At 43.6% G+C, this 22,090-nt stretch overlaps 1 protein-coding gene across 1 annotated transcript in view; it reads right to left on the bottom strand.

The window, feature by feature from the left end:
- The window catches only part of SLC25A30 (solute carrier family 25 member 30), a 29,327-nt gene extending 12,464 nt beyond the window's left edge, over window positions 1–16,863 (bottom strand). Inside the window, exon 1 of the mRNA XM_086771826.1 lies at window positions 16,733–16,863. The gene's annotated coding sequence lies outside the window, so the exon portion shown is untranslated. The remainder of the gene's footprint in view (window positions 1–16,732) is intronic.
- Window positions 16,864–22,090: the final 5,227 nt, after the last annotated feature.

Raw genomic sequence — 22,090 nt, 5'->3', positions numbered from 1 at the left:
TTTCTCCTTATCGTTAACTAAAATGCCGTTGGTTTTGTCCCTCGGTTTGCAGTTGCAGGGCTGCCTGTGCTGCAAGGCAGCGGTATCTGGGTTAAGCTTCCTTAATTCGGTACAGGAACCTTAGATATCCGCTCTGCGGGGGAACAGAGAGGGGCAGGGTGGGTTTAAATAGCTACTTTGCTCTTAAAAATACCCCACTGAATATTTGACAAAATAGTTCCACAGATTATTTGATTATTATTATGACTATGCAGCTTTGTGCAATGCTATTTATTTGCAACGCTGAAATTATGCACTCAGTATGTAACCTTCACCTTGCCTTGCTTTGTAAGCGTATATCCAGTATCCAGTGCCCTTCCAGAAGGATCACAGTGTGCTGTACAGGACGTTGGCCGCGGCCACCATAAGGCTGCCTGGCCGGAGGAGGAACCTTATCCAAAAGTCTGCTCTACAGGTAGCTGTTACCAGTACACGAAGCCTGGAAGAGAACCAGAACTACGCCAGTCCCTTGGTTCAGGGCCCGCGGCTCCCTGTAAAATAGTTGAAATTAGCTTTCTCTTCCCCAAAAGGCAGCCGGTTCTGGCGACTCAGCACTTTCCTTTTCTGACTGAAGAGCTGCCAGACCTGCTTGTAGGATCTGCCCCCGCTGTGCAGCTCTGCTGCAGCTGTCACTCCGCTGCCTCGCAAGTGGATGGCATGCCTTACCCCTGAAAGGTCAAAACATCTTGCCATATTGCCCCCTCACTAATCTCAGGGCAAGGGTGGCAGCTGAGAAACTCTATTTAAGCATATTGGCTTCTGGTGGAAGGGATAATGCCCATTTAAATCTTGTTAAGAAGCTGGCTGTGGCCTTACATGAATCTGTTAATAACATAAGGAATGCAAAATTTGGGTCCCACACAGCTGTAAATGCTTCAAACAGGGAAAATAGGTCTACAACCATCCAAGTCCACCGGATAAATTTTACATTTCAGTTGTTAGGGCATGGGTAGCCCACAGAGTTCACGCTCCAGTCATAGTGTTGCAAAGTTGCCTTGCAGATGGGCCTTCTCAGAAGGTAGGTACAAACTCACACTCATGTTCACACCTCCTCCTGAAACTTTAGTAACTGTCTAGCACTTTCCAGGTTTTATATCTGAAGCGAGAGGGATCTTATTTGAGGTAAACTTTGAACAACTCCTTTCTTTTTGCACAGACATAATTTGAACTGATTCTAACGCTAAGTGATTTTGCAGGACAGCCACTTCTGTTCTCTGACTTCCCAAATTTCTGTTTCCTTTTAAGAAGGACTTTAGTTCCAGTTTGACCTTAAGTTGTCCCTGGAGTTTGGCCAGCTTCTTCCGCAGGCAACCGGTTTTTATTATCTCTGATGCAAACCGGTTCCTGCTCACACATTACAGCTTGCACCTGATCACATTTTTTAAATACCTGTTAGTACTCAACTGTGTACTTCTGCATAAAGAGGAATTCAGGCTAACTTTTGTTACTTTTAGTGACTTTTGGATGGATTCTCTGAATAACCTCCTTTCTTGTATTTTCAACCTGATTCATACCATGAGATACGTAATGCTTTTATCAATAGCAAAGAGACTATTTTTGGCAAGCTGCCTTGAGCGTGACATCACTGTCATATCAGCAGTTGACTTTGGTCCTCAGCATCTTTTCACATGTCTCTGAATGATTCATGTGCTACTGGTGTGCTACTGGTTACACAGTCTTACAACAGTTTTGTCAAAAAGCCAGTTCTTTCCTGCTGGGCTGTGTAAGGCTAAGGTTTAATTAATGAGTTCCCAGACCCCTAACCTTACTGCTCCTGAGTTTCCTCACACATTTTTTTTTTGTGTGTGTTTCTGTTTTAAACAAAAGAGGGCCACCCTCAAACAATTCTAGTAGAGAGCTCTGCTATTTGCGCATTGATTCTTGTTTCACTGTTTCCACTGCTATTTACGATGGAAAATCTTTTCTCTTCTGGTCTTTGCAGTGGTGAAGACAGTTCTGCCTGGTGTCCTACTGCTTACATGAATGGTTAGTGAAGTGACCCAGATGGTTATGGGCATTATTCAAAACCCCTTGTTGTTTTGTCACTAGTTGTAACCACTGGAGAGTTTCCTTTGTCCCTTGGAAATTTTCATAATTACTAGTCACGTAATTCTTTTGCTTTGTTCATGTCCCATTGGCTGAATGATGAAAGCAAGTCTGGCACATGGGAGCCAACCACTCCCTGCCCTGGCACAGCCTTTCCATCTTCAGTGTTTGCACTTTCTGTCTGAGCAGGAATTAATCTGACCCTAACTCACACAGCAGATGACTCTATTGGAAAAAAATAAACACTCAAGGTGCTATTGGCATGTGTAAAAATGTAAGACATAGGAAATAGTCCTTCCATTGCGTTTGCCGGGGCAAAGCCTCAGCTGGAGTGCCACGTGCAGCTACACGTGATGCATTTCAGGAGGGCTGTAGAGAGGAGTTAGGAGAATAAGTCTAGGGATACAAAACATGATCTACAAAGAAAGATTGAAAGAAATGGACTTGTTTATTCTAAAAAAAAAGATTGAGGATAACATAAACTGCAAGACTGAAAGGTGGACGTACACAGGAAAGGAATTATCTGTTCTCCACCGCTTGTATTAGACATGAGAACAGACTTTCTCGTGGTATGGACAGTGCTAGATGAGGCTGGCTGGGGAGCTTGCAGTGCCTTTGACATCACAAGCTTTTAAAAACTGTTAGGCAGCTGTTTTTCAGGAGTAATTTCAGTCTGGATGATCCAGCCCAAGCACAGGGATGGACTCTCCAGGACCTTTCCAGCCCTTTTTTCTGTAATTCAGTGACATTTCCTGCTCCAGCTGCTAGTATAAGTCATACAGGCATACAATGACAATACATCTTACAGTTTCTAACTTAGTAACAGACTCTGCTGTGCAGAGTTCAAGGAGAAAGGAAAGTGAAAGCAGCAATAAAAGTAAATTGTAGCCTTTTTGTTAATATTTTTTTTTTTATAATCTGATTCAGTTCTGGTGTTGGCAAGATACAAAGATCTTTATCGTATCCTTGTGTGGTGGATATAATAGGAGCATGTTATTTGCTTTTAATGTGTAGGGGGTGAAGGAACTGAGGACAGTTCCGGGCTCTGAAGTTGAAGGAACTGAGGAAGTTACGGGCTTTGAGTGGACGAGGGTGTCATGCAGCATGAGTTCCCAGCAAGGCAATTCTAGTAAATGTAAACCTGTAATCCAGACAAAATTTTCTGAAAGTGTTGCAATCTTCCAGCAGGTCCTGGGAAATTGATTTTTCTTCATTTCTGAGACTCCCTACAGAGAAAATAATTCCTATGTGTGTCACGGTGCTGGATTTGTTGTTATTTGAGTGGGCAAATGAAAAGCTGTTAAAGATTCTCAAACAGAAAGGCACTACAGAAGGCTTTTCACTGCTATACAGTACTTTCCAGCCTCAACAGGCAATCTGAGAAGTAGGCTGTTGTCCTCTGACCGCTTGCCAAATAAAGATCAGTCACAATTGCTTCACAGAGGCTTTTGTCCAACATGGCACGGCAGCTAAACAAGTAGCAGCTGGAAGAAATTATGCCAATTTGAATGCTTGTAGATGCAACACAAAGAAAAGCAAACATGTTTCTATGCCCTACTGAAAACCAGGCAGCATGTGATGTAAGATATGGCCTAACCTTTTCCACAAGAGGAGATGACTCAATGTTGAATGAAGGACAGAGAGGTCGGTGAGACACCAAAGAACATGGTACATACAGTATGTTTTCTACCACTTTAAGTGCACCCCTGACTTGGCAGTACTCAATATCCAGGGATAGTTGGAAGCTTCTGCTGGGGGAAACACATATTTGTGTTTGACAATCCTGTGAAAGCAGAGTTGCAGTTGAAGTAATTCTGCGATAGCAGAAATGTAACTCATACGAGATGATGGACAGTGAGATGTGGTGGCAGGTGACCCCAAGCCATGCCCTTCACAGTACAGGATTTAAGTTGATCAAAACACAGAAATGCCTAAGTAGGAAAAATTCAAACTTCCAGTGTTGTTATTTTTTAAAGGAGCCTCACTATTCTCTTTCCTGATTCTCAAGTTTTGATCATTTTCCCATAGTGTCTATAGAATATTTTGCATTAAATCATTACCCAAATAATCCAGCTTTTCTGTTTACCAGAGCCTGGCTGATTCACAGTATGACAACACCAGAGTCCCAGAACTAACACTGTGTTTGGCCAAGATGAGTTGATTGCTGTTAACCTTCAGCAAGGAGAGTTATTCTGCACAGCAGGGGAAAACAGCTGTAGGATTTTGTCCTTATGATTGTCATGTTACGAAAAACACATCTTGGATGAGTCACTCAGGTGTGCAGTGGGATTCCTTGCCAACGCTGCAAAGCAGCAGCCACAGGTAGAAAGTCACATCTCCGCTCACTTCCAATAACAAAGCCTGACAGAGTGGGAAAGGGGTGGTCTTCCAGGGGCTGAACAGGCACAGACTGCAGTGATAGACACCCTGGGCTTCTGGAGAAACGTGACAGCTGATGTGTTCAAAAACCTCCCTCCATTTTCCATCATTGTCCTGCCCTACACAGCGTTCAGTGTATGCCAGCTTTTGAACTCACTCATGCCTTAAGTGGCAGCACCAGTGAGCACAGCAATGTGCCTTGCAGCTGCAACAAAGGGTATTCTGCAACATGGCAGCACTGATGCAGCAGCTCATTGCCAACAAAAGAGGACGCTCCCTTACCTTCCTACATCCCCTTCCCATTTCCAGACACAGTTCCAGCCCTTTGCTTACACTGGTGATAGCTCTCATCTGACTCGTGAGCAGGTTCAACTCACTAAGTTTACAGAAAGTGCCCATCAAAACCTAGTCTTTTGCCAGCTGATGGAACTGAATTGGTGTTACGTTGGCACCAGCAGCAGTGCAACAGAAGCAGTAGGAGTGCATGAGTTGTAGTGGGTTAAGCTTTTTTGGAAGCGTCCAACTATGAGAATGACTAAACATCTCACAGGACTTAGCCACAAGTACCCGGCAGAGTGAAAATGTTTGAGGAGTTGCAGTATGCATCCTGCCTTTAAAGCCACATCCTAATACCTCTGGCCTCCTGTCCACTGTGAGCAGGAGGTGGCATTAACCACCAGATCTCGCACAGTGTGCTAACAACTTTTTCCAACCTTCTTCAAGGTTGGAGAGAAGAGCCTGCAAACAAGGCACAGTCATCTTACAGCCTCCAGGCTGCCAGCTGGACTGTGCATAAAAGCTCATCTAAGGACTTCGGATGGGCTCCTACAGTACAGCTAGAAATGCAGTCAGAGTCGAGCTAATTCACGCAGGAGATGGGTTGGTCTTGTTCCAGCATTAAGGCCATGGGGAATCCAGTTCTGTAGAATCAAAGAAACAGCCTGCAATATTCACTGCTTTTCATTTCAAATGCAAAGCCAGTAAGGAGACAGGGAGAAGAGAGACAAAAAAGCAATTAAGAGCGACAGATTAACAAGAGAAGATAGTGCAAATGAAGGCTGAGACAAGAGACATGAGGAGAACAGGCATGTATAAATTGTGCAGAAGCTGTTACTGGTGCTAGACTGTCTGAAACAACAAGAGGGTTTTTGTAAGTGAAAAGAATAACAGATTTTTTGAGAACAGATGGGCTGCCAGTTCTGTAATAGTTGACATGAGGATTAAGGCATTTAGGTAGCTTGCTCCAGAGGAAAGTGCTACTGGTGAAAGCTACTTCTCTTGACACCTTCAGGAGTCTGAGAGCCAAAATGTTCCAAGAAAAGTGGCTGGAGGTTGAGCTCAATTTCCTGGAGGAGGTCTTGAGGGACCTTGGGAGGTCACAGCACCATGCAGTCCCGCCTCAGGAGAGCCAGCATGGCCATCCTTCAGGCTGCTTGGAGAGCAGGACTTAGCAATAGATTATATACTTCCCCCTGGAAGGAGCTGAACTTGGGGTTTGTAATATCTGTAAATGTTATGAGAAGCTAGCCCAGCTCTTGTAGTTCTGACACATCCTGGATTTTATATGGTTCCAAAAGACAAACATCCACTGCTTTTATTATTTTTATATTTTAAAGTACAGTCCCTACCTGGCTTCTATAATGAATGTAATTGTATGTGTATGAAAATGCAGTAACTTATAGAGGCTACACAACTTTTTTTCAAGTGCTTCTCAGTAACATGCAGATGACAGCACTTTTTCTAATGTTGATTGTCACTGCAGGCTCCGTTGTAACACTGAATTTTGGAGATTATAAACAGGATGCTCTGTATTTCTAAAACCTTGGACAGCAGAAGCAATTCCAGAAATAGGGAAATCCCAGAAGATGGCTTTTGATCAATAATTGTACAGCATCTGAAAGGAGTGGGAGAGGTGCAAAGAGTGAGCAATGAAGTGTACAATATAGATGATCTTATTCTCTCTATACTGTCAGGCATATCATACAGGCATTTAAATGATGTGCTTAAAGACTAGGTGGGGAAAAAATCACAGTTTGAACAGTGACTGCAGCTCCATCTGGCTTATCTGAACAGAGCTCAGTCAATTAGCTCAGCAAGTCTCTAATCAGCAAAAAAGATCTTAGTTTAACCACTGCCTGCATCACCACTGCAGGAGATACAGCTCCCAAACTGAGCTGCCCTCTCACTTGGCCATGTTAACACATAGCTATGTGTCAGTCTTTTCGATCTAAATGTTAACACTCCTAAATTCAAAGGTGTCAGGTATCAGATGAGTTGTGTCTGAAAAGCCTTCTAAGATTAGCCAGACACTGGCTTCTGGATACCTGCCCAGAAATGGTTCTAAGAGTTTCCTTAAGCCCACGTAGCCCCTGCAGCAGCTCTGCGCTGTGCTGTGATCCCTTACCAACAGTGACAGAGCTGCAACAGCAGTGAGATCTTCAAAAGTTCCTTTACACATTGCAGGAAGACATCATTAGGAACAGAATACCTGGCACGCTGTCACAAGTGCAGCCCTTCTCATAGCAGGAGAAATCAGAATTGGGACTCTTACGATCAAAGCCGTTCTCTCTGTGCCACAGAGTTTTTTATTTTGCTGTTCCGTGTTAGAAACAATAAGAGCATTTTTGCATTTTCATTAATAACATTCTTGGTCAAAATCAGTTTACCCAGAAAGCTCAGCTGAACAGCTTTTTTTTTTTTTTTCTTCTTAATTCTTCTAAATCCACTGCAAAATACATCAGTTCTTTGGAAAACAGAGACAGGCCACAACATTTTTCCTCTCATCCAGTGCTCTCTCTCCCAACACTTTCAGCAAGCCTGGAGTGCATTTGCCAGGTTTGGACGTATTTGCCATTTGCTGACCAGAGGTGACGGGATCGGGCCCTAGAGCTTCTCATTGACATTCACTTCTTTCTCCTTTACTTTCACTGTTTTATTTATTTCAAATGCATTGAAACACTGACAATGTAAATGTTAATGAATGATAGGCTCATTAAATGGACCTAGGTTTGCCTCCAAATTTTAGCTGATCTCTCTTAGCCTTTTGAGGAGTATACTTTGAAAATACTTGGAAAACCAGAGCTTTGATTATACCAGAGGGCAGTGGTGGGAGGCCAACTATTATTTTGTAAAGCTCTCCGAGTGTAAGTTTTGGAAGCAAAAATGTGAAAAAAGTCTTGAATGAAAATCAAGAGCAAAATATGTCCCCCAGCTGACAACTGCTCATCCTACACTGAGGGTCTAACCTTACATCTTCAAATACTAGGCTGGACAAGGCAATGTTAAAATACTTCATATGCATTAGCACTTAAAGTGCTGCTGCAAAAGATGCATCTGAATTTATAGAGCAGATTATCCTCTTTAGTGTACATTAAGCCTAAAGACATGCTGTGACACCGACGTGAAGTATTGCACTGTAAATACTGAGATGTATGTTCAAACATTGCTCTGAGCTCATCTAGGCTTTGCTCTGTTGATTCTAGTTGACTGTGGCCATTGGAGTGAGGAGTCAAAGTGGCAAGGTGTAACAGTAGTCACTTCCAATTTTTGATGACACAGCCTGGCTGGTTTTATTTGTGCTAATGCATTAGTCCATCTTGGCTCCAGTATGTCTCCATTTTAAAATCTCCAGTGTACACAGAAATGTTTGCCATCACTGGCAGACCAGTGGTATACCCAGATGTAGATCGTTTCCACCCCACTCCCAATCTTATTTCATACTTGAAGAGGTGCTTCCAAACATGAACTTTAAAAGGTACACTCTTCAAAGGGCAGTCAGGAACTCTGTGGGGAAGGTAGAAATACACAATAAATCTCCTTTCTCAGAACTGCATCTCAGCTCTCGTTGCCTGTGTTTTGAGCCCAGATTTGAATGTCTGAACTTTTCCCTGAGTAGCGCGTGACAGAGCGAGTTTGTGCCAGGTTCCAAAACCGGCTCCCAGAGACCTCTCCTGACCACAGACAGCAGCCGGTGCAAGTGGCATAACCTTACTGCAGGGTCACTCTGCGCTGGTGTATTAAAAAGTAAGCTTTCTGCTTTACACTTCTGTAATGACATTTATGGATTCATGTCTCAGTTACTGCAAGCACTACAAAGAGAAAATACAGCACCTACAAAATAAAAGTGTGATCACAAGAAGAGTAGTGCAAATTAAAGCTGTTTATATATTTGTAGAGAATGCATAAGATCCTGTAGTAAATACATCATGACTAATATAGTGCTGCATTTTATATCAACTGTAAATTAATCACAAACATTTGTTAAGATAAGCTTTGTCTACGGAATACAAACTTACTATGCCTGAATACATTCAAGACATTCAGCATGTTAATTAATAACAGTGGCAATAATGATGATGCATCAGCTAAAATATTATGCCAACTGTGTTCAAACACAGTAATAATTCAGACCATCCTTTTCTTAGTTTAAAAACGCTCAAATGCATTTCCTTGCAGAGCAAGCATTGAAGAACAAGTGGGAAATCATGAAAGAACTGTACCCAAAATTTTGCAAATCGTCATTGTTTGGCTTCATTTCCTGCTACTATACACTATTAACATAAGAATTTTTGTTTGAACTAAGCCAAAATAAAGCCATGGTGTCACTTGCCAGAGCACGGAAAATAATACATTGTATTGTAAATCACAGCTCTTGCCTTGCTAACTACATGATTAAAAATGTAAAAACTACAGTCGTCTTAACGTTACTACTGTATCACACACCAGACAAAACCTGAACACTTGTATTGAACAGTCTTTACTTCTCCGATTTCTACTGGGCATTTGCATTAAAAGACTAAAGTTATCTGATCACCAGTATGTTCTCCGTGAGTTACATATGCAGGTCCATGGTGCAGTATAAGCAGTCTCTAGCTTTCACATTCTTCATATTAAAAAATTATTTATTAGCTAACAGTAGTTAACTTTGTATATGTATTAATATTATTTTTAATATTTTGAGATAAATATATGGATGATCACAGTATTGTTGAAATATTGGGGGAATAGGACAAGTCTGTCTTTTTCCCCTTTGTGCCTCCTCGTAAATCCATAGCTATCCCTAGTTACAGTTTTTAAGTTAGTAGGTCCTTCATATTAACAGTATAAAAGGGTAAATAAAGAACTTCAAAATTCTGAATACAACTGAAATTGCACTAATAGCGAAAAGAGGCTGGAGCAGTGCCTGCTGCTGTTCACCTCTCTGCAACTGGGCTCCAGCGAGGCAGCACAATTCTTACATGCTTTGTAATTCTTAGCCTTCTTCCTTGAGGCTTTAAAAGGATCTCATCCTGTATACTGCACTTCTGAGCTGTTAGTAATGAGTCTTCTGGGTACTTTTGTGTCATTAAAGTTACTGCCCACAGGTTTATTTTATGAGCAATGAAACTGAAATCAAAAGGTGGAAACCCAATTTGAGTGCCAAGAGCAAGATCTGAACATCACAGGAAGCTCCTACCTCCTTTGGGAATCAGAAGAAAATTATTTTGATTCCTAAATACAAATTTACAGGCTTATCCCTGAATACCCTATAAAGCAGCACTGCTCCAGCAGGGCTGGGACATGGCACTTTCCAGCTGCTGGTCCAAAACTCAGCCCTTTTTCACACGTTCCTGTCAGGGTTAACATTTTGCTAGACCAAATGCCGCAGTGCGAAAACAAACTGACAACCAAACTCCTGCATCAGCACCACTAAAATGTTTTATTGTGGTAGTATCTCAGGTTCCTACAACCCTTCTCAAATATCCATGATCTCCATACTTTTGTTTTCCTACCTATGAAAATATGTAACCACTTGTCACAACTGCATTAAAGCAAAAGAGAAGCTATTAATGAATAAACACATTTAGTCAGGACAGCCTACCAACAGTCACGGTTGTTTTCAGGAATGGAGAATATCAGCAGAAATCAAGGAAATTATGAAGAAGAATTTTCATGGCCCTTAATTTTCAGCGGGCCACAACAATCAGAAGATCCAGCTTTTGTGTTTGCATTTTTCATATGAAATCCTCAAAAAAAAAAAGAATTGCAAGTAAAAATTACTGCCCCGAGCCTATGTCTGCCTACGTGAAACTGCAATTAGTACAGACACATTGCACCTACAAGCAGTCAGGTTTTTCCTCTGGCAAAGCTGACCCTCAAGGAAGCCACTTGCTTATAAGCCAGGACTGCATGCAGAAACTGGAATGCCGCCTTTTGTGTTCAGCAGTAGCAGAAGAGTTCAACAAGCTAATGGAGAATTTGGGGTTTTTTTTGGTCTGTATTTCTTATATGAAACGTGTGAGGGCAGGCTTGGCCACCATCAGCAATCCAAAGCAGTAGATAATAAACTCAGATTAACAGAAAGAAAGAAAAACTGTCCCCATTTCCATGGCATTGTTCTTAAGTGCCTGGCTGGGGCTCGCCCCCTTTGCTTTTCTGCAGAGGAGTTTGAAAGCAGAGGCCAATTTCTATCCTGCTATTTAGGGGCTGACCACAGACAGCTCTGGGCAGCACCAGCTCACCGTACCCTGCATGATCTCACTGTGTGTCTGCAACACCCACTGTAACAAAAACCAACTCCTCAGCTTCTCTCTCAGATGTTCAGCACAAAACTGTTCTGAATGGTGAGGAAATGCACCAAAAAGAGAAGCTGAATAATTTACATACAGTTAATAGCATGCATAGTGCATCTGTTGCATGGTTTTCATATTCATGCTGTTCTCAGTGGAGAATCATTTGCTTTGTGCTGTAAGAGCATACGCCCCCGAGCTGTCTTCTTTTCTCCGCGTTCGCTTGCTCCTGTATATATTAATTATTTCAATGGGATTTCTTCCTAGTTTCCTATCCCCACAGAGTAATAATGATTTCTTCTATTAACCCTCACAATAGGTGGATAAACATTACTAGCCTCATTTCATGCACGGGGAATCTGAGACAGGAAGGTTATGCACTGACTGCCATCGCAGAGAAGGGCGGCTGTAAACACCAGTTTTGGCACCCAGGAATTTCCTTTTTGCCTCCCAGGTGCAAAATGTGCTGCCACCCCCGCTGCTGAGCTTTTCAAAATGGAAGGATGGCATAGCCTCTTAGGAAAAAGATAACAAACCCAAACCTAAGAGGCACTGTGTACATCATGGCCAGAGTGGTTTTCATTTAGAACAGAAAAAATACATGTGCTCAACTTTGGGCGTGTATACATGTCTCTTCTATCTCCTGACGCACTCTGCTTGCTTGCACACATGCACATGTTTGTGGGCTGAGGTGTGCTCATATGTCAGGATGTCCCAGATGGAAAATTTGCTGTCATTTAATGCCCAGTGAGCCACAGGTAGAGGAATATAGGACTAGTGCACATTGCGGAACGACTCAAAAATAAGACAGATGGAGGGAGCCTGTGGCTGCCCAAAAGACTGCAGAGGGTGGAGGTGACTTCTTGGCATGGCTGAAACAAAGCAACCTGACCTCGCAGCACCTCCGTAATCCTTCGCTTACCCAAGGATATCCAACACTGCCTGAGCTAGGCACTTGGGCACATCATTAAACAGTAAGGAAGCCGATGGCAGCTAACCCACCTGACGTGAGGGTTTTACTTGCTCTTTCAAATGTCAAAACCAGGTCAGAACTATGAGACAGCAAAATTAGACGAGGAAAAATCCTCAGGGAGGCAGCTAATGCAATTAGCATAGCTGGGAACTGGTGAGGCAGAGCGGGCAGCGGTCCTCCCTCACCTCAGCATGGCCCTGCAGCTTGCCAAGGGTTATTTCAGGCCAGAGAAACAGCCAGGGATGATTCCCTAGCCTTCTCACGACCTCTTGTTCACTCTTCCTTCCTGGAAATGTCCCTCCCTGAGGCTGCACATGATTGATAAGTTCATAAAGGGGATTCAAGGATATAGCAGATCTCTTCCAAGCGCTGTATCTCACAAAACCTACAAATCTATGCAGAGGAAGGTAACATTACAGTGTTAAATTCCCTGGCCTCCAGCAGTCCTTGGCTGAAGGGCTTCTTCCTAAGCCAGAAGTGCTTAATAGCCCTTTCTGCGTTTTTTCCATGACTCTTTCTAATTGCTTTTGCAATAGTCTAAACTTTTGGCATCCACAGCATCCTGGAGCAGTTAAGTTCCACAGTGTAACTACAAGGTGTTAAAAGGAGCCTTCTTTTGTCTCTGCTGAAGCTGTCACATCATTTTCTTGATTTTCCCATAGTTCCTGTATGCTGACAGGCAGTGAATAATTGACCTTTTTTGCTTTCTCAGTGCCACTGTTAATTTCAAAGACTGCCATCATACCCACCACCCCAGATGCCTCTTTTTAAAGCTGGTGTGGCCTATTCCAGTTTATTATTTTGCTCCTTGCCTCTCTTCTTGGTACTGTTACTATTTTTATCGTATTATTCTGACACAGGGAGGCCAGAACTGTACATGGCATTTGACATCTGGGCATACAACAGTCATATACAAAATATGTATGCATGTATGTAGATATTTACTCTGTGTGTGGGTGTGTCTGTGTGTGTATACAGACATATGCAGGGATGTTTCTGGGTTTACTCTCTATTTCTTTCTTAAAATTTCATTACTTAAAATTTCATTCACTTCTGATCTGCACTGAGAACTGCTCTTACGTTTTCACAGAAGTATCTGTTGCACTTCGGGCAACTCTGTCCTGAATTGTATTTATTAGCTAAACTGCTATATGTAAGGATTTGTGGTAGAAAAACATGAGTTGGGCTGGTTTCTCCATTTCTCCTCTCTACCTAAAGTGTCACAGCCCTGCAGATAGACTTCCATGTGACCAGTGACCCAGTGAAGGAACCAAAAGCAAGGAACACCCTGGTTCCTCCTGTGCGAAGGTACTGACAACTAATAAAGCAATTTTTCAGATAAATATGAAGACTGTGCAGCCAAATGTCAATGTAGAATGAGGCAGGCTGAGCTCCAGAAGGATGTGAGCACGAGATAGACCCTTCAATCTACCGTGGTTACGATCCATCCTATGTTTACAACACTCACAGGAGAATCGGAGGACCCAGCTCCCTTTTTCAGTAAATATTTGTTCTGCAGAGGAGGCTGGAAATCTCCATCATCAGGATATCTGAAAAACAAGGTAGACAAACATCTCCCCAAGGTAGTGCATGTCTAACTAATCCTCCTGATGCAAAAAGATTGGCTGGTTGACCTCTCAAGGTCCTTTCCTACCTTAATCTTAAAGTGCCTAAGATTATCAGCCATCTCATAGATAGATAAACAGATCAGCCCTTATTTTCTCAGGGTACATTTGTGGGGGACTGTTTGCAAAGAACTTCTTCTACCATCCTTCTGTTAAAATTCCCCATTTCGTAGCATCTCCTACAGTATGGCCGTAACTTTCTAAAACAATATAAACCACAGCAACTCAAAATCACTCAGAAGCCAGGTGATACCTCCTAATCCTCTAACATATCCTTTGTCGCTCGGGTCCGTTTCTGATATTCACAGAAGGGGGGAATATAGTAGACATAAAATCCGTATCAGAAAATAATAAATAACAAATCTGTCTTGAGATTTTGAAAATAATAGCATGTTTGTATTTGCAGCTGACAAGCATTATGAACTCAAGTTACTGTATTGCCATTTAGGAAGCTCTTTTCTAAAATGCAGTCTTTTAATCCTGATGCCTGTTTTCCTCTACAATATTTTAAAGTCATGCTTTGCACAAGGGGGAGACCAAAAGGTTGATCTACTCTTTTCTCTATAATGACACCTTTATTCCTGGCATTCTCCTACAGCATCTGCAGCAAGGTTTGCTTTATAAATGCAACTGAGTGTGTTCCTTCTTTCCAGTGCCAGGGTTTTAGGAATAACACCGTTAACATGCCATGTGCTCTGATTATTATTTCTCTTTTTACAAAACCGAGAGCTCACACTGCATAACAATGTACTAAAAAGCATGCAGCGATGGATTAAAATGGCAGAACTCAATTTCAAGCTTCAAAACACTTGTGAAGCAAATGCCATTTTGAAAAATGGCAAGAGAGTGAATTTAGCTTGGCAGGATTAGCCTCTCTAATGGTTAAAACTCAGTAGAAGCAAGCTCATCACAGGGGGATGCTAATTATCTGGAGACAACGGTATTTGTGTGCAGCATCCAACTGGCCTGGAGCCCAGAAATGGTCTATCAGTTACAGGCCTAAGATCAAATATTTTTTTTTTGCTGGTCCTGGGGCATTCCAGGTGATATGGGAATTAGACCAACACCAGTGGAAAAAGCTCTGGCCTGCTACCAAGGTGAGTAGAGCCCTGCCTGCCATCCACCAGCTCCTGTCCCGCCATCTAGTGGGGTGGCTCCATCTGTCACAGGCACCTGAATAAACAGAAAGTCTTACATCTGGAGGGCAAACATGGGTATCTAGAGGAGGGAAAGTCTTCTTTGAGTCTTCTCTATGGGGATCGCTAAGTTAACTGTGGGCATAGTTCAGCTCAGCGTCTTTGGGGAGAAAAATTAGGCAGAGAGGTTACTTGGCCTTTGAAAAAAGATGTTCAACTTTAGAGGGGTGTCTCTAGATAGAAGTTGTAACCTTGGCTCAAGTTGCAGTGAAAACAGCAGCAGTGTGGGACAGAGTCATGAGCGGCCATGCTGGGACCTTCTCCCCCCATGGCTCAGTAGTTGCATTTGCGCTCAGGCTCTTCCTTCACTCCCCACCTGCGTTAGGCTGCAGCCATGCTGGGCCTGGCCCTATATCTTGCTCATCCCAGCTCTGGTTTGACTTTGGACCTTGGTTCCACTCCACTGGCCTATCTGGGACACTGTGGGACTGCACTTGTGTTGGGGAGTACGCTGCCCCCTCCTGCCTCATCACCATCTCTGCTGTGGAGCTTAAATAGGATGAATTCCACTCTCATTCTTTCCAAAGCAATGAAACCAGCCAGGCATGCACTGATTTTTTTTTTTTTTTTAATTGGTGGATGAATTTATAAATCTCTCTCTGCAGAGAGATCCAGGCTTACTGCCTGCAGATAAGCAGAGTCCAATCACGGCAAGCACAAGTAGTTAAATCCCTGCTCACCTTTCCCTTAGGTTTGGCATGGAAGGAGCCTTTTCTGCAACATATCTCTAATCTGAGTCAAAGGACTGTACCACATTGTATTTAAATAGGACTGAAGTAAAAACTCGTACTAAGATAAAAGCTCTGGGCACTGCAGAACCTGAATGCTTCTCCCTCTGCACACATGTGATTTCCATGCAGACCCATCTTGACATGCAGGACAATAAACATATTCCTCTCTGACAACATCCCTTTTCCAAACCCTCATGTCCATTCTGAATAGGGATATGAGGATATTATTTTTATCTCAATTGTGTGAACAGGTGTAAATGACAGCACATAGTTCATCTAAGAATGACTGGGTGACACAGAATAGGGCTAGAAAAGACCTAGAGGCAGTCTGTCCTTCTGTTCTGGGGCAGGATCAGCTGATAGCGGTCTTCCAGTACCTCAAGGGGGCCTACAAGAAAGATGGGGAAAGGCTGTTTAGTAGGGCCTGTTGCAATAGGACGAGAGGTAATGGTTTTAAAATAGAGGGGGGTAGATTTAGATTAGAAATTAGGAAAAAATTTTTTACGATGCGAGTTATAGAACACTGGAACAGGTTGCCCAGAAAGGTGGTGGAGGCCCCATCCCTGGAAACGTTCAAGGCCAGGCTGGATGAGGCTCTGAGCAACCTGATCTAGTTGGAGATGTCCCTGCTCCTTGCAGGGGGGTTGGACTAGATGACCTTTGAAGGTCCCTTCCAACCCTAACCATTCTATGATTCTATGATTATCTATCATTCCTGGTGGAGCTAACATGCTTTCTGTTCTCACCTGAACAGGTTTCTAGCCTATTCTCAAAAACCTGCAGGGACAGAGAACTACCTAGACAGCTTATTCCTTGCTTCTCTATTGACACTACCAGAAAGCATTTCCAATGCCTAATCTAAAACTCCCTTGCAACAAAATAAACCAACTCATGTTCCTCCTAGCCAAAGTGGACATAGAGGACAGACAACTCCTCTCCTCTTAAAGAAATTAAAAGCTCCAGTGATGTCTTGTCTTCTCTTCTGTGTGGACAAAAACATTATTTCTGTATCTACATGGAGGCTGTCCTTTTCAGACCTCTACTCAATCCCACTGCTCTTGTGAACCCTCGCCAATTAGTCCATACCTTTTTCAAAGTGCATTGGCACAGCTGGAGCTGGTGCTCCAGGCGAGGTATTAGCAGCACTGAACAGAGCTCAGCCTCTCACATCTTTAAGACAGTAGAAGTTTCTTACCTAAACATCACCACTCACATATTCCAATATGGCGTGGGCTATGGCGTGGGCTTTGCTTAAAACAGGCAAGACAGATGACTCTGGTTCAGCTTTGACAGTATACCAGGACCCGAGATCTTTTCTGCAGAACTGCTGCCCAGTTCTCTGTCCTGTGTCCGTAGCTGATCATTTCTGCTTTGCACTGAAGAGCATGACATCAGACCAGCCATACAGAGTCAAATCAGGATCCGTCTAGTGCAGCACCATCTCAGCGTCCCCTGGCGTTTGCCAGCAGCAGAAGCCTAGGGAAGAGCAGAGGACCAGGCACAGTATAAGGCAGCACTTCCCCAGTACACCCTCTCAGCTTCTAGCAGTGTATGGCTCACAGCTTGCCTGAACCTCATGTGCATCTTTGAGTTTAAAAGCCCTCAATGGACTTTCCTTTAGTAAATTTGTCTGGTTGCTTATTGACCCACTGGCCTTGTCCAAGTGCATTCTATTGATTCAGGACATTTGTCCAATGTGTCAAGATAATTTTTTAATTCTAATCTCAATCTCCAGTGCACTTGTGGTCCTTCCCAACTTAATGTTGTTTGTTGCTTTAATGAATGCATTCTCAATTCCAGCATTCACCGCGCCAGCGCAATACTGAGTGGCAGCAGACCCAAGACAGGAGCAGGCCTTTCTGCCATAACTCTGTCAGTCACACGGATGTCTATAAGGTCAGTAAGTCTAAAATGTGGCTGCAGCTTTGGGCAGCACCTTGCTTCAAAGCTCTTTTCTTGGCAATCCCAGTCCTGTACTTCCCTGAAAATGCGCTAGTTGTGCTGCAGCCTGACACCCTCACACATCCTCACTGGCAGAGTTTTAAGTAAGCTGAATCGGTCCATGTGATGTCACAGATAAAAAGGCTTTTTGTTGCTGTGCAGTGACCTCTCTGTCTGTTTGAAGAAGTGCAGCCAGTCGTTAAGTGAAACAGAGCTGTGGGTGTACAGCCAAGGAAGATGCAGAGGATTTTCATGGACTCAGCTGCAACAGGAAGAAATGCAAATACTGCAAACGTCAGGGTAACGAAATCTATATTTCTTCTGAGTGCAGGAGGGGTTGCTGCTAAACTGAAGATCTTTCTCACATTCTAAAAAGTGATGCCTTTGTCTGGGATACCTTCATCTATCTAATCCAGTCTAACGTCATCTATTATTTGTGAGTAGATCAGACCTGATAAGCTACACTGATGATCAAAGCTCAACTCTTTAAAGTGCCAATCTTGGGATCTAGAACTCTGACTTAATACACTGCCAACATAGATCTAAACTATGAATTTTGGCTTGAGATCCAAAAGTCTCCAAGGATTGACAGGGACTGAAAGGCTAGCTGTATCATATAACCTAAGAACAGCTGAAAGAGTCAAACTGATGGCCTGGTTTTCTGAGGTGAATTTCCAATGAATAAAAAGGTTTAGTACTTAGAGATCAAATCTTCATTGTCCTGAAACTCCATGGAGAAGAAACATGAACAAAAGCAGCTGGAGCTACAGTTTCCATCTGGATGGGTGGCATGAAGGGCTACAGAGTTGCAGCTCCTGTTTCAGTCCTAAATTCCAACCAGGTTTACAAAGACACAAGCAGGTCACGGGCTTATTGTGCATCTTCTCTCCCAGTGCAAGAGCCTTTGTGCCAGGAGACGCACTGGGCACAAACTGCCCTGCCAGGCCTCTCTGCAGTGCTGTTGCAATAAAATTAAAAATTTTAAATTTAGAGTAATAACCAAGTTAACTGCTGCTATAGATACCCTTTTGTTGTAGTTCAGCCCCCATCGGGACCAGACTACGCAGTCTCTCTCTCGCTCCCCCCACCCTCCGAGAGAATAGGGGGAGATGATATAAGAAAAACGGCTCAAGGTTTGAGATAAGGACGGGGAGAAATCCTTAAAGTTACCGTCACGGGCAAAACAGACTCGACTTGGGGAAAACTATTCATTTATTTCTAAAATTAGCAGGAGAATGAGACAGGGAACAAGATAACCTCCCCCCACCCCTCCCTCTTCCCGGGCTTAACATTATCTCTACTACCTTCCCCTCCCGAGCGGCACGGGGTGGGGAAAGGGAATGGGGGTCGCGGTCAGTTCATCACACGTTGTTTTACGCCGCTGTATCATCGTCAGGGGAAGAACTCCTCGCATTCCTCCTCTGCTCCAGCGTGGGGTCCCTCCCACGGGCCACAGTCCTTCGTGAAACTGCTCCGGCGTGGGTCATCTCTTCCACGGGGTGCAGTCCCTCTAGAACAGCTGCCCCAGCGGGCCCTCCACGGGCCACAGCCTCCTTCAGGCCTCCACCTGCTCCGGCGTGGGGTCCTCCACGGGCTGCAGGTGGATCTCTGCCCCTCCGTGGACCTCCATGGGCTGCAGGGGGACAACCCGCTCCACCATGGTCTTCACCACGAGTTGCAGAGGAATCTTGGCCAGAAGCCGTATTACTCCTCCCCCTCCTTCTTCACTGACCTTGGCGTCTGCAGCCGTTCCTCACAACAGGCTGGCAGACGTCTCTCAGGATCCTTTTTACATCTTATTCACTTCTCATCTCCTCTCCACTTCTTGCAGCCGGGCCGGGCCGAGTTGGGCCCAGTCGGCTGCCTGGTGGGAGGCCAGAGGGTGAGGCCTGCAAGGCCCACAAGGCTCGTGCCTCCCCCTCTCTGCCCCCCGCTCAGCTGCTTCACATCTTCTCCTCCTCTTTTTCCTGTTTTCCCCTACTTAAATACGTTATCGCAGAGGCGTTATCACGGGACATTCTGCTACCAATCGGCTCGGCCTTGGCCAGCAGCAGGTCCGCCCTAGGCCCGGCTGAGTCCACTGAACAAAGGGGAGCGACTTCTAGCAGTTTCCTACAGAAGCTACCACCTTAGGCCCCCCCTCACTAACAAAACCAGAACACCTTTCTATAGCCATATCCTTAACGGTTTGAATCCAGGATATTAGTTAAAGATTTGTAATTTAAACAATGTGCTTTTGTCTGACCTGTCTAAAAGTAAGAAGCGTAAAATGATAAAATGGTAACTCCCTCAGAAACCGGTGAAGAACTGCTTAGGTTTGCCAAACTACTGAAGAAACTAGCGGAAAGGTAATTCTGGCATGGCCACTGACTTCTGGGCCCTCTACTCAAATCCTACCACTGACTCAAAAGAAATAGGCAGAGTAGCAGGACTGAGCATGCTAATTTTCATGCCAGGTGAAGAGATTCTGACCAATCATTTAATAAAATAGTGCATATGTATTAGAAAGTTGAATGCATTAATGTTTTGTGTATAAATAAAGACAATTTGGAGCTTTGAGGTGGGCTGTCTTGGGAGACCCACCCATACCTGTGCATGTATGCAATAAAAGAAAATACCTCTACTCTGTGTGCGGATTGGCTCTTTGCACACCGGCTGACAGACTCGCGTTATGAGATAACAGTGCCAGGTCTGGCTCAGTCATTTAGTCTTCAATTTTCCAGTTTCTCTCTACCAAGCTATATATATTTATATATATTCAAGACTCTCTCCCTTGCATCCAGCAAATGATGTAAAGTATCACTGCTACTACGTGACTTTCACACCTTTTAAAAAGGTTAGAAGAACACATTGGTGCCATTCCTTACATCACAACCCAGCCTCACCTCTCTTCCTTCAGCCTCATCTGTCCTTTATTTCCAATGACTGCACCTGGCAGGAGACTTAGCTGCAGGCAGGATCTCCTCCCTCTTCACACAGCTCAATGGGAGTTGCCACGATGGGCTGAAAATGTGCTGTTTATTTAGAGAAAGAACGGCAAGGTATCAGCTGTCACCTGCCATTTTAATACAAGACACAAATAATTAGTTGAGCACAGTCATATCCAGATGCTAATATGTGATGGAAGTGAGTGACGCTGCAATAATTCACGACTAGCTGATATCTGTCTTCCATGAGAAAGGCTTCTTGTGAGACTCTGCAGACACTCACCTAGAAGATCCTCCTCAAATGATACTAAAAGCCTCATCTATAAAAACACAGGACTTGTATCAGTCGGTGGGGATTTACATGTCCCCAGAGATGAGGTGCACTGTCAGGAAAACCTGTCACATCATGTCAGTTGGCACCTAAAATGCCCCCTGCTGTGGAGGGACCACCTTTTTAAACAACCATCTTGGAATGTTATAACCCTGGCTGGATGCGAGAGGTGCTTGAAGACATTGCCTGCATGGAAAGCAGATGAGGAACACTAAGGTTTTCTTCAAACAACGCTGGTTTCTGGGGAGAAAAAAAAAAGCAAGAAAAAGAAAAAAAAAAAGCATTTTCTATTTCTATTTCTTCGTTCATCATGAAGTATCAGCACATGACAGAATTATCTGTCTATATGGCATCACAGGAAATTTTCAGCACTGGTACCTCGATAAAGTGCTTCCTGCAAAGCCTACACCAATAAAAATATCACTGACTTAGTCCTAGGATTTATTCAGTGTTGTCTGAGTTAAAACAGTTTTAAAAGCAACTCTAGTTAAAAGGATGCAAAACCCTTTATGCATGTCAACACTCCTAGTCTCATTTAAAACTTTTTCAAGTTGATATGAATTTATCTTAACTCCACATCAAACTGGTGTTCACACAGGAGCCTTGACCTATTTAACCAACCCATTTAAGTAATATCTCCCTTTGCACAGCCGCAACTCTGAGTCCATCTACCTTAGCAGTAGTGCCAAAGGGTTTCTACCCTGATTCTCATAAAATGAGTCAACGGCTGAATTTCTAAGAGGTTTCAATACTATTGCAGAAATATTCATTTTTCTAGAACAATCTCTCCAAAAGAAAACGAAATCGAAGCACACCTACTAACTGGATGTTTTTAGCTGCACTATGGAGAAGGAGCCAAATGCTCCCCTGTCACTCAGCTCACTGCTAAAGATGGAAGTTGCTCTTTTTCCACTGTGATTTGTAAAAAGAGGGGCTATCTTTTATCAGGCCAGCTGCCACTGAGATAAGCTTTTGGGCAGGAGCCCCCTTTTCAGGTCTGAAATAGCAGCAGTAGTCTTGAAAGTGAAAACCAGCAGAAAACGACTTATAAATTGAATTAGATTATGTAAGCAGCTAGACCATCTGAAAAAAAAAAAAAAAAAGGCACTGATATCTGGAGCAAAGGAAGGGATGGCAGGGGAGGAGGAGATAAAAAGGGAGCTCCTCTGGCACACACAAAGAAAGGAATGAGTAATTTACTGCCTGAGGAGGGTGAGGGACAGGGAATTGTACCTTGTGCCCTGGTGTCTCTGTCAAGTCCGGGATCATTAGCAGCACTAAGCGTTGTAGGTCCCATGATGTGTTTTGAAAGTATTTTGTCAATGTCCCCTGAGAATCAGGGCTCACGGGAGGT

This window comes from Chlamydotis macqueenii, chromosome 1, assembly GCF_036417535.1.
Source record: "Chlamydotis macqueenii isolate bChlMac1 chromosome 1, bChlMac1.mat, whole genome shotgun sequence".
Classification (NCBI taxonomy): Eukaryota; Metazoa; Chordata; class Aves; order Otidiformes; family Otididae; genus Chlamydotis; species Chlamydotis macqueenii.
Note: the sequence above shows the minus strand (reverse complement) of the source record. Positions and strands in the feature narration are given on the sequence as shown.